The sequence below is a fragment of the Gavialis gangeticus genome, unplaced genomic scaffold (genome assembly GCF_001723915.1).
Source record: "Gavialis gangeticus isolate Ggan-Ray unplaced genomic scaffold, GavGan_comp1, whole genome shotgun sequence".
NCBI classification, from domain to species: Eukaryota; Metazoa; Chordata; order Crocodylia; family Gavialidae; genus Gavialis; species Gavialis gangeticus.
Window position 1 is genome coordinate 167,892,416 of NW_017729032.1, and position 12,476 is coordinate 167,904,891.

The 12,476-nt window shown below is 44.4% G+C and overlaps 1 protein-coding gene and 1 long non-coding RNA gene across 2 annotated transcripts in view; both read right to left on the minus strand.

The window, feature by feature from the left end:
* Positions 1 to 12,476, minus strand: part of PUDP (pseudouridine 5'-phosphatase) — a 144,131-nt gene that overhangs the window by 26,534 nt on the left and 105,121 nt on the right. The gene's annotated exons all lie outside the window — the stretch shown is intronic.
* Positions 10,096 to 10,994, minus strand: LOC109303001. The gene is made up of 2 exons (XR_002098980.1): positions 10,494 to 10,994; positions 10,096 to 10,411 (listed from the first exon to the last, which is right to left on the minus strand). It is a non-coding gene; the product is annotated as an uncharacterized LOC109303001 (long non-coding RNA).

Consider the following 12,476-nt stretch of genomic DNA (forward strand, 5'->3'; position numbering starts at 1 on the left):
GGTCAACTGGCAGTGGGGGATATAATGTTTACCAGGGCGACAGTCTGGGTAACTACAATGGACATAAGTTAAAAGAGAGCGAATTCAGGCTGGACATCAGGAAAATGTTCTTTACAGTGAGGGTCACCAAAATATGGAATAAGCTTCCAAGGGAGGTGGTGTTGTCCCCTTCCTTGGAAATATTCAAAAGGAGATTGCACAGACACCTGGCTGGGGTCATCTGAACCCAGTGCTCTTTCCTGTCCAGGGCAGGGGGTCAGACTCAATGATCTAACAGGTCCCTTCTGATCCTAACATCTATAAAATGTCCCACTAAGCACTGAAGTTTGGGGAAAAGTAGAAGCGCAGGAAACATTACTTTAATTTCTCAGCATAGTTAGTTTGAGGATGGGATACAGTAACCAAGCAAGAAGGTTTAAGGGTGTGGTAATTAATGCTTCTGAACCCTAGTTTTTCTACCTAAACAGAGATTAACAGGCATTTACTTTAGAAAGATTTTAAAGTTAATTGTTATGTAATGCTTAGCTGTGCCCAAAACATGGTTTTACGCAAAGACACTTTGGCTTCTTACAGGAATGGGGAAAAATATAAAAGTGGTGTTATACTTTAAACTCAGCAGGCTCTTGCATCAAGCCCAGTGCAAATCCAAAAGAGGCATCACATTAGCTGGACCCAGCTTTTCCAAAGCCTGTATAGATCAGGTGCTTTTTTAGCACTTTTATGTAATAGGTGGTTGAATCAGCTTTAGATAAACGTGCTAAAAAGCCCCACTGAAGTGCCCAATCTATACAGATGTGGTGGTGGAGCTGGGTCAAAGTAGCAGGAAACTGCTTCTGCCGGTAAAGCACATACCCTGCCCCCACCCCGCCTCCACCATCTGTCAGGGCCCTTTGTGCTCAAAAGCTTGTCCAGCATCCCTCCCAACTATACAGTTAGCCCACCAAAAGATATCACCCAAATACACTCTCTAGCTTCTCTGATATTTCCTGGATCAAAGCTGTAATAATAGTCTAACCTTATTATAACTATGCCCAAGCACAAGATGGTAAGTTCAAAGCACTAGAAATCATTATACATAGTATTTTTAAAGTAGCACAGACTATTCCCCCTAAAACCAAATCAAAATAGATTCTGTTTTCCTGCAGAGAGTGCAAAAATTGATCAAAAAAACAAACTTTCAGGACCAATTTTATTGTGAGAAGTGAATTAACAATTTGCATATTGCTCCCTTGACACTAACCTCAGATTAAGAGTAAAGCTGCATTGTATGGCAATGCCCAATGGTTCCTACAACATTCACTGAAAATTAAGAGGGAAGTTAAAAACAATTTCAATATTATTTTTTTCCCTGTACCTTGCTAAAGATATAACAGGGATCCTGGTTTTCTGTGATAAAAAATGCAAATTCTCTTATTAAAACCCCAAAATCTGTGATTAAAGGCCCCCCACATCCCTCCTGGCTCCCACAACAGCCCCCCAGCCTTACTTATGCCCCTTGCCCCCTCACCCACAGTCCCTGCCCCCTTGCCTTGCCAGAAGGGGACCCCAGCTGTCAAGGCTATTGGAGCAGGGACCCAGATCCACAACTCCCTGCCCCCAACAGAAGGAAGCTGCAGCAGGAGCATGGAGCCGGCTCTCTCCCTGCTTCCCTCCCATAGGGCTGCTGTAAGCCCACAGGCAAGACCTGGTATGGCTTGGAACAGCGGGGCTACTCTGGGATCTTTTTGCCCCCTGGCACCTGCCACTACTCTGAGTGGCAGAGCCCTGCACTGCTTCCCTCATGCAGCCCCGCATGCAGGAGGTGCATCGCTGGAGCAGTGCGGACTGAGCAGCTGCTAGGAGATCCCCGCATGGCTCCTGTCTCCAGCTGCCCCGGGTTTACCCCATGACCCAGCCTGTCCCCTGTACAGATCTGGAGGAGTGGGTCCTCCTTGCCTCCTTAGAACGAACAACACTGACAGCCTGGCTGGCTCCACATCTCCCTGCTCCTGGCTAGCACCTCCATGTGCAGCTTCCCTGAAGGACTGCTTGAGCTGCTTCAGTTTCACCTGCCCCCAGCCGGGCACTCTGGTTGCAAACGGGGAGACGTGGAGTCGGCCAGGTACTCCACGCATTTCCCCAACACCTCCCCACTTGCAGATGGAGTGACCAGCTGGCTCCACATCTCACCGCTCACGGCTGGAGTGCCCAGCCAGGCGCATGTGAAACCTAAGCAGCTCTAGCAGCCCTTAAAGGAAGCCACACATGGAGGCCCCGGCCAGGCAGTCTGTGTATTTCCCCAACACCTGCCTACTCCTTCAGTCCCCAACCAGCTTCCACCCCAGCCCTGCCCTGCAACCACCTAGCCCCCTGAAAGCCCCACTTACCAGTTCACAGGCTTCAGGAAGAAAGTGAGCCTGACCTAGGCCTTGAGACTGACAAAAAGCTGTAGGCCCTGCCCTTTCCCCTCCCTCTCCCCCTTCCCCTGTGGGCAGGGTTGGAGCTTTCCCGCCCTCTTGCAGGCTGGAATTCTCTTTCTCTCTACGCTAAAAGAGAAAATCTGCATTTTCTTTGATAAAACCAGGAAACCTGTTGTTTTCTCCATTTTTCCGTGGGAAATGGAAAACCTAGATCCCTGGATATGAGAGACTATATTATCCACTGATATATATTATTACACTGAAGGTAAAGTTACATCTGCTGCATGCTGTGGTCATCTCTATGATGCTTTATGGCTATGAGGCATGAACACTTAATAAGAAGTTAGAGATGTGCTGCTTTAGTAGACTGTCTTGTACACTGAACACCAGATCAATGAGTCTGTCAAGCAGGAAATCAGTCAAGAAACTGGTATCTACAAACTATTGTTGAAGGCTGTGCAACAAAGGAAGCTGCAGTGGTTTTGACACATCATGAGAAGGCTGAAGACCTTTGACAACGCCATAATGCAGGGTGATATGAAGGGAAAGAAAAAAAAGGGGTAGACGCAAAAAGAGTTGGGAAACCAATATTAAGGACTGGATAGTAGGGATGCACCGATAGCTGATTTTTAAGGAGGCGCATTGGCCAATACCAATCTGATTTCTGATACAGCTGTGTGTAGTTGGTAAGTCTATTGTTGAAGTGGAGGGGGGAGGGAAGGGGCATGGTAGTGGGGGCAGATCAACGGCCCTTGCAGTGAGGGAAGAAGTGGGGCAGAGGCAGATGCTGCCCAGCCAGAGTGGGGTGGGGAAGGGTGCAGGATGGAGCCATGGCTCATCCGGGGGGCGTTGGGTGGGGGGTATACCCCAGATCTGTGTGGAGCAGGTGGGCGGGATGCAGCTGTGGGCTGGAGCCAAGGCTGAACTGGGCTTTTCTTGGCAGGGGCAGGGCTTGGGGAGGATGACAGCAGTGCTGGGAGAGGGGCTACGGGGGGGCGGGGTCAGCCACCCAAATTTTTGCGTAACCCCACCCTTCCAGCACTGCCACCGCCCACCCAGCACAGCCTTGGTGTATGGGTAGAGGCAGGGCATTGAGCTATGGCTGCACTCCAGGCAGGTGGCAGTGGCACGGGGGGAGCTACTGCAAAATTTGTGGTGGCTGCAGCCCCACTCCGTAGCCTTGCCTTCAGTGCCGCCACTGCCTGCCCTGAGCCCAGGCCCCACCGAGAAGAGCTCAGTGCAGCCCCAGCTCCACCCAGATCCTGGGCACCCCCCACACCCTGCACCCCCTGGATGAGCCACAGCTCCATCCCACGCCCTGCCCCACCCTACCCTGGCTGGGTAGCGTGTGCCCCTGCTCCACTCCCTGCCTCACCGCAGCAGGCGTTGATCTACCCCCCCCCGCACACCCCTTCCTCCCCTCCTCCGCTTCCACCACAACAGACTTACCAGCTGCATGCCGCTTTCCAAGGTGCCAGGCTGTATTCATCACTGCCTGTGCGCTGTGATGTAGCTGCACACACGCATGGGCATTTATCAGCCAAATTAATCGGCTGTATTGGCCGATTTCCGATACAACCAATTTTTTTTGTATCAGTGTTTATCTAATATCAGACTGATTCATCAGTGCACCTCTATTGGACTGGGCTTCAACAGACACAAAACTATCCAAACACAAGGCAGAGTGGAGAAGGGCTGTTACAGCATCTAAAATGCCTCAAAGGTCACAGCAGCCTTGGGACTGACTTCTCTTGAAATACATTATCACCTTTGGCTGATTACTTAGAGTAGCCACATGCTATTGCTTTAAGTGAAAATTATCATGTTAAATTTAGGCTACAAGAAACATAAGGATGCTATGAGACCAATATCCGTGACTCAGATGTATGAGCAAAAGTGACTAAAGCAGTTCGCTAAGATATTTTCTTTCTATTGTTATCATCCAAGTCCAATGCTTAAGTAAGAAAATTAATACATTCAGAAAATGATTTTAGAGGATATTCAGAAAATCAGTCTCCTGTTTGAATGATCTGAAAATATATTTTTGTCAAAAATTGACTGATAGTGTTATATATATGTAACAGTCAGAAAATATGAATATGCGTCTGAGCATAGAATAATACTTTTATATTAAAAATCACAAAGTCAGATATCTAGGCCATTATACAGGTATTACAGACCTTATACCTTTACCAGTAAAAGGGTTGAGAAACCAGTCTATACCTGTAACAGAACATAAATTCAGCTCACAAAACTGGTCTATACTTGTGACAGAAATAAAGTTTTGCACACACAGACTAGTTTAAAAATGGCAGAACCCAGTCTAAACTTTGCCCCTCCCACCAAAGGGTGAATGTGTGTTGTTTGCTACCAGTCTAAACTACACTGCTTACAGAAAAGCACATAACTTAGATTAATTCTGCCTTGGGCTTTTTGAATGTCTGTATCTAGCTTCTATGAACTTCTTGAGCTAAAATATCCTGATTTTGGCAATCTTTCAGTTAACCTTTGATTTGGTTTTTGGAAGAACAAAGGGAATATTGCCTATTCAAACAAACCAACCAGATATGCCCTTTTAACTCCTTTTCCCTCCTATACCTGTGGGAATGTATCTACAGATATATCTATATAGATCTATCTAGATATATAGGTGCATACCTATGCCTAGATAGATAGATAGATACATACATACTTACATATCTATATCTATATATAAGGGTAGAGATAACAGAGAGAGATACAATGCCCTTAATGTTGTTTAATGACTAAATGTGCAAAAAAAGAAAAATAACCATTGTTAAGATGCTATTAGAACACCTACAATAAGAGATAGCTTATTCAATTAAGTTTGATACAAAAAGTGCTCTATTTTTCCACAGTAAACACAACAATAGATGATCCAAGTTTTGTCAACACTTATGGATAAACCTAACTTTGAATATGTGAGGGCTCCTATGGAAATTACCTACATTTACCTTGGAAAAAACAAAGTTGTCTTTCTCTCCCTTTCCTATTAAACTTTTCTTTAGGTGACTGTACTATACAATTCAATTTTAGTGCTATGTTGAATACCATATTTTTGCATGGCAACAAAACATCAACACACATGAACTGATGGAAACTATTTCTATTACTTCAGGATAATCAATCCTGAAATGGACACCGACACAAATATTGACAGTAATCTAGATAAACTGGCAGAAGCTCAGTGATATTATAAGCAGCGTTTTGCTGATAACTTGCAAGCCTGAGCTCACATCCAGAAAGTGATGATCCTGAGGGTAAACCAGACTGCTGCAGGTATGTCAAGATGACAAAGTATTCACTGCCACAAGGTCTATTCAAAGGGCTTTCTGGCTATTGGAAAAAAATGTTGTGAAAACAACAAACATAGGGACAAGTTGTCAGATGGAAAACTAGAGAAAAAAAATCTTAAACAGATCTTGACGTTGAATGTAAAAAAAATACCTTAGACACTTCTGTAGTCTCTTGCAAATACAACTTTGCTAGTATGTTTTCCTATTATCATTTGTTAAATTATGTAAAAATGATATAATCCGTTAATTTTTAAAGTTTTCCACGGAGTTCTGGTATGCAAAATTATATGCTGGAGAAAATCTGTGACCTATCATCATGTTATGAGATAACTCTTCAACTGCCAGAAATTGGTGTAGCTCTACAGAGCTCAAGTGAACTATGCAGTTTAAAAATCGCTTTGCATTGTTTTTAATGTCTTGAGGGTGGGGGAGAAGGGTGAAGTTGCACCCCCCTTCAGCTGTGCAATGCATGTTGAGTAAGCTCTCAGCTCACCAACCTGTTGGCATAGGCTCCTGCCAGAGCCACCTTTTTCCTCCAGCACCGGAACGCAGGGGTTGAACATTTCTGCTCCTGCTTGTCCCCACTTCTCCTATCTGATGATAGGATGATAGCAAGGGGAAGATGGGGGCGGGGGGCAGCACAGGACTGGGGGGTGGGGCAAATGGCAATGTTGCTCACCCGTGCACTCTGGAGCTTCAAGAAAGCAGTGGCTCCAGCAGGAGCTTGCGATGCTGAATTGATGAGTTCAGAGATCTCGCTGCATATTTGCCACAAGGGTGTGTGGCTGCAAGCACCTTGCCCCTCTCCTGGACCTGTTCATGGAAATAGGTATAAATATTTACTTATGGCATTGCTTTCTATAAGCACTACATATTGAAAATTACAATTGGTTTAAGAATGTACATGTCCAGACATCTGGAGTCCAGACATATAAACAATACAGGGAATACAGGGAAGCTGTTACAAAACAAAATCCACCACAAATTTCATCTTCTGTCCAGTCTTTCAAGCTACTGTTTCCCAAACTCTGGGGTATATCACTTTGCGGGGTGCACAACATGTTTCTAAGGGTGACATGGTTATTGGTAGCAGGGGCAATTGACAGCAGGAAGAATGAGCAGTGGGGGGGAAGTTGATGAAGTAGGGTGGCACCAGAATGGCCAACTTAATGCACTGGGGTGTGAACTGCAAACGGTTGGGAAATGCTATTTTAACCAATTTCTTGATGATCAACAAGCAGAGTCAAATGGCAGTACAACTCACTGGGACAGAAAACTGATACTCTGACATTGATGGGAAATAGGATGGAACTCTTTGTTTTGGCTGACCAAAAACAAGAAGGGAGTGCAGGTCCAGAAACTTCCTGTGCTGTACCTTTTCTTTTGATGATAGGTGCATTTATTTTTGACACCATAGAGGACACACAAGACTGTAACACTTATGACAGCCCTCTAGCAATGCTCACCAATGCAGGTCACTATCTATGGCATGTTTTATTTGCTGAAAACCTGTCACTAGCTACCTACCCTGTTAACTTGGCCCTCTGTACCACTGCTAAGACTGTATCACACTCACTCAAAATGTAGGTTAAGAGCGGTGTGCGAGTGAAAGTTTTCTCTTTCCTATACCAAATGCTAGGAGTTCCATCCTATTTCCCAAATTCTTAAAAAATACACTTCTAATACTGATGCGTCTACTGAAAATTTACCTACAGTCAGTACCTGACAACTTGCAATTAAACTGTATTCATCCATAAGAGCTGAGTGGAAAATGACTGTCCTGTGCTACAAACACTTTTGAAATTTCAATAAATATTGAATGCACACTGGGAAAGAAACAAGGTCTTTAGAAAATAAGGAGCTGGGAGAAGAAATACACTTACAATTTCCAAAATAGGCAATATTCCAGTTGTTAGCAGACTCACCTAGGAGACAAAGGTTCATTTCCCTATGTACCTTTTTCAATTTTCCAGATTGTATCCAAGGTAAGTTTTCTAACTGCCTGACTATTGGCTATTCTGGGGGGTTAGAAGGTTTCCCTCTGCTTTGCTCTTTTCCCTATTAGGTAATTAATCCTGACCCTTCCTGTCAAACATTGAAAAATTCCTGGAAAGCTCCTCTCTACTGATCAGGTCCCTGAACTTCTGAATGAAAGACAAAATAATCACCCCAAACTTATACTATAGGACCAATGTGGAAAGGAAAAATGCCATTTTTTCCCCTAATGTCAGAAGGCAACTAACATGATGTCTTCAGAAAAGTCTTATAGAGAGAAACCTACTCCATTGTCTTCTTCACACACTGTATCACCATAGGACTCAAGAATAGGATAATAAATCCCCCTGCTAGAGCACCCAGGAGCCAAATCTTTACTAAAACTCTTCTGTCCCAACAAGAAGTCCAGAGCCTTTGTCCTCATGGTCACAGGAGGACTGAGTGGCTGCATCCAGACAAGTGCAGCCTTGCAGTACGTGGCACCACAGACATCTCTGCGGTACCACATACTGCACAGTCAGCCGTTTTCCATGCAGCAAGGGAGCAGCGCAGGGATTTTTTTTTTTTTGACCCCTGGTTATCCAGGGGTCAAAAAAACCTGCACAGAAAAAAAGGCAGCATGGCACATTGAGGGGCAGTGTGCGCCACTCAAAACCAGAGCTGGGCTGGCCAGAGATGGACTTCAGCTTCTGGCCAGGCTACAAGCAGCAGGATCACCACTGCTGCAGCCCCAGGAGGCTCTCAGGAGCCCAGGTAAGGCTGCTGGGACCAGTCCTTGTCCCAGCCTCCTCTACCCCATCCAGGGTAACCTGCTGCATGCCAGAGGGCATGTAGCACAGGCATTCCTCAGGGACAACTAGTGGCAGCACAAGATGTCCTGCTGCCTGTTGTCCCTGGGGAACCAAACATCCATGTTTATGCGGACAGGACCAGTGGGGCTAGCTTTCTTACATAAAACTGCCTACTGGCACAAATAAATCTATGCTCTTTTCTTAAGCTGCTGAAGAATATTCTCATTAGAGACTGAAAGAACATCCACACAACACTAGATCTACAATGGTAGCCTCTCTGCCCCCCCCCCACCCAATAAACTGAGCTAGAAAAAAAGGTCTTGTCTTAGTAATAGGGAAAGAATGAGAGATGTAGATGCTTAAGGAGCAGTCCCCAATTTGGACTTTCCTTTCAGAGTTCCAGCTCCTTGGAAAGTCTAGAAGAGATGATCTTGTCTCCTTGACACACCAACTGCCCTTGCCTTTTTTATGCATTCTGGATTCAGTTGAATCAATTAATTTAAATGGTTTCTGATGGTCCCAACTACTTTCCTTGAGCATAAAGTTATCACCATGGCTGGCTGAAACTTCTCTTAGTATAAAGCTCATTTCTCTCAAGTCTTTGATTAAGAATTATTAACTTATTTACTCAGGAACATGGGCATTTACTGAACATTACTGATAATATGACACCACCGAGTGACAAGTGGGGGATCCAATTATGTTTATAATTGAGTCCATTATTATTTATAATTGAATGTATAATGTATATTTATAATACCATTCAAAAATAATTTTCTCTGTTTTGACCAAAAAATACAACATTATGGTAAGCATGGGTGAAAAACAAGCATAAGGTTGGAAGAAAAACATTGGTGCCATTCTGGTTCATGTGAACACTGAAAAAAACTTCAACTTTATAGTGACCAAAATGCCTCTAACAGTGCTCCTTCTTGAATGGCAATTAGCAGAGGCAGCTGAACACAGTATGCCAGTAAAGATACTATGGTTTCAAACAAGTATCTAGTCTATGAAACTATGAAGTACCATATTTATTTAAATATGAGATTTTTTTCCCCCAATCAGTATGGGGGGAGAGGCTGTTCATCTTACATTTGCATAAAAGGAAACCTCATTAAATACACCGTCTATCATTAAACTGCTGCCAAAAGCAGCACGTGCTCAGCAATGGAAGCCAATTATGAAGTTGAATAAACGTAGCAAACACTGAGCATGACTGCAAAACACATAGCCCATATTGAGTAAACATACTGATGGGAACTTACCTTTTTTTTTAACCTCTCCCCAAACACAACCACATCATCTAGCATAAAACTTTCCATTACACACCTTAAACCACATTAAGAAACTGTGCACCTGTTACAATAAATGCACCCACTCCCCTGCACCCCCATGCACCCACCCACTGCCCTTCCCTAACCCAATCGTAGTTCCTTAGTCCAAGCCCCAATTTGGGGTTTACATTCTCAGTTCATTCACTGTCTTTGTTGCTGTCAATGTTGCTGTCACTTCCGCTGCTGCTGATCCTGTTGCTGTCCTCACTGTGTCTGGGTCCAAATATGTAGTAGAATTGAAGTTCGCTCAGAAACATTGTAACACACTCGGTTTCCTTGAGCTCGGTGTGTTTGTACATCAGAAGGCTGCTGCACTGCCACAGGGAACTCCTGATGCAGGACACAAACTCGTTGAAACGGGTTGTCAGGGACCTCTACTGTTTAGTCAGATGGCCATACAGTACTGCCTCCTTTGTCAACAGCCTGACCCCTGTCACCTCTTCACGGAGCCAGCTTACCTTTTTCCATACTCCTTTGGCATAGGAGGTGGTCAATGATTTTGCTTTCATCTTGGCAGCTTTCCCTGGAGCAGCTGGGGTTAGTCCCTTGCCCCTCTCTGTATCTCCATGTCCTCACTGGGAGTACACTGTGAGCTATTAGCCAGTTCAAGACTCTGTGGTCCTTTCATAGGTCCTTGAGGAAGATTTGGTCCTAGACGGCTTGGCAGTCATCTTCGGGGAGCAGCTCCATGGTCGATAGCCTGTCTCTCTCTGACTTCCTTCTGAATCTTTCTGTGGTTGGTCATAGTTGCTGAGCTTTCTTTCTGTAGCCTGTACTCACTCCAGAACTTGATTAGCACACTGTAGAACCAGGGGTATTCCATGGTACACAGTCTCCCTTTGGCTGGTGCATACACCACCCCCAGTTTCAGGAGGTGACCTGCAAAATACTTGACAAGACAGGTTGTTTTCTTCACTGGCCTGGTCGCCAGCTTGCAGATCTGGCTCGCGTACGATGCCTGCAGGAAAAGGTGGATGTCTGGCATTCCCTTGCTCCTGGTCTATTTTTTTGTATAGGTTCTTTCTTACCACCTTCTCCATTCTGGATCCCTAGAAAAAAAATGCACATGGCTTTCTGGATTCTGTGGATGATATGCTTTGGAGGGGGGAAGACCAGTGCAATGTACAGAAGTACTGGTAGCAACACCGCCTTCATGAGCACCACGCACTTCCCCACCCCCTTCCCATGGAGAGGTGGTACACATGCCACAGACTCAAACTTCACCTTTGCATCCTTCTTCTCCCAGACCCTCCTGCTCAATTCTGGGTTGAACTCTACCCCGAGGATGTTGATCCCCTTGCAGAGGACTGAGACCCCAGAGATGCCAGATACCTGAGCTTGCCCACAGCCAGTCAGGTGCTTTTGCTCACATTAAGCTTGGCCCCTGCTGCTGCTTTGTAGACTCATGTGTGCTACAGGGAATGTACCACAAGAACAGGTTAGTGCAGCCCATATGAATAAGATATATGATAGTGCCTATTATACTCGGTCTCCCTCAGTGCCCACTCTTTTTCAAGTCATGGTGAGCCACTACAATGAATACATTTCAACTTTGTTTTCACTCCCACAGCTGAGCCGCACCTTTCTTTCCCATTTCATTCCCAATGACTCCTGTTTATTTATGAACCTTAAATATGTGGTAAACATCACCAAACAGTGGCTCAAACAGTTCACTCAGTATCCCTCTATCATGTCCTCTCTCAGCCTGTTGCATTGATTAGTGTGGTCCCATTCTCCATGAGGTGGAGTTGGACCAGGTCGCCTTGAGCCTCATCTGCATATATATTTTTGAAGGATCCCAGGACTTGACAAGAACACCCAGTTCCAGTCATGAGTAAGGAACTAATTAGCACACGAATCCTTTGTGGGAGGGTATTTGGAATACACAAACATACAGAGCAGTGCTAAGTTATTGGGCCACCATTGCTTAAAATGCTGTTGATTCTTCTGGGGCCTAGCCCAATGAACGATATGGTAAATCATGAGCCTTTTGGCTTTGGAATAATATCATGTATAGTTTGTACTATATATAAGTAGATACAAAAGTGTTGCTTAAAAGCATGTTTACGAAGTACCTGTGCTAAAATTTGCAGCAGTTTCAAAAAAAGGAACACGCATCAACTCTGGATGAACTAAGTCTATGGATACCCATTAGTAATTTGCCTATATGGAAATTACTACAGGGATATTTATTTTAAAGTCAGGATTTGCAAATTTTCTCTTACTTCCATGCACACAGAGAGAGCAGGGTCTGGCAGTAAAGCTGGCGGGGGGGGGGGCAAGGGGCTCCAAGGAGAAGTTAAGTAGAACAGAGGGCAAAGGAGCTGCCTGAGTCCTTCCCCACCAGAGTTATTTTTCCTGATGCAACAGTGGCAGGGGAAAAATACAAGGAAAACCTCTATTAATTAGATTCCATACCTGGAACATTTTAACAAATGTATACATTTCCGTATGTAAAATCTAATTACTGGGGGGGGATATATTAGATAAAATATATCTAATTATACAGTCATCTTATATTCAAGGAAATATGGTATTATATTATAATGTAAAAATCTTAATCAAATTCCCACCTTGGCTGTTATACTATACTTACCTAGTGTTATAATTATCAATTGTTAATTTTGGTTGCCTCAAAAT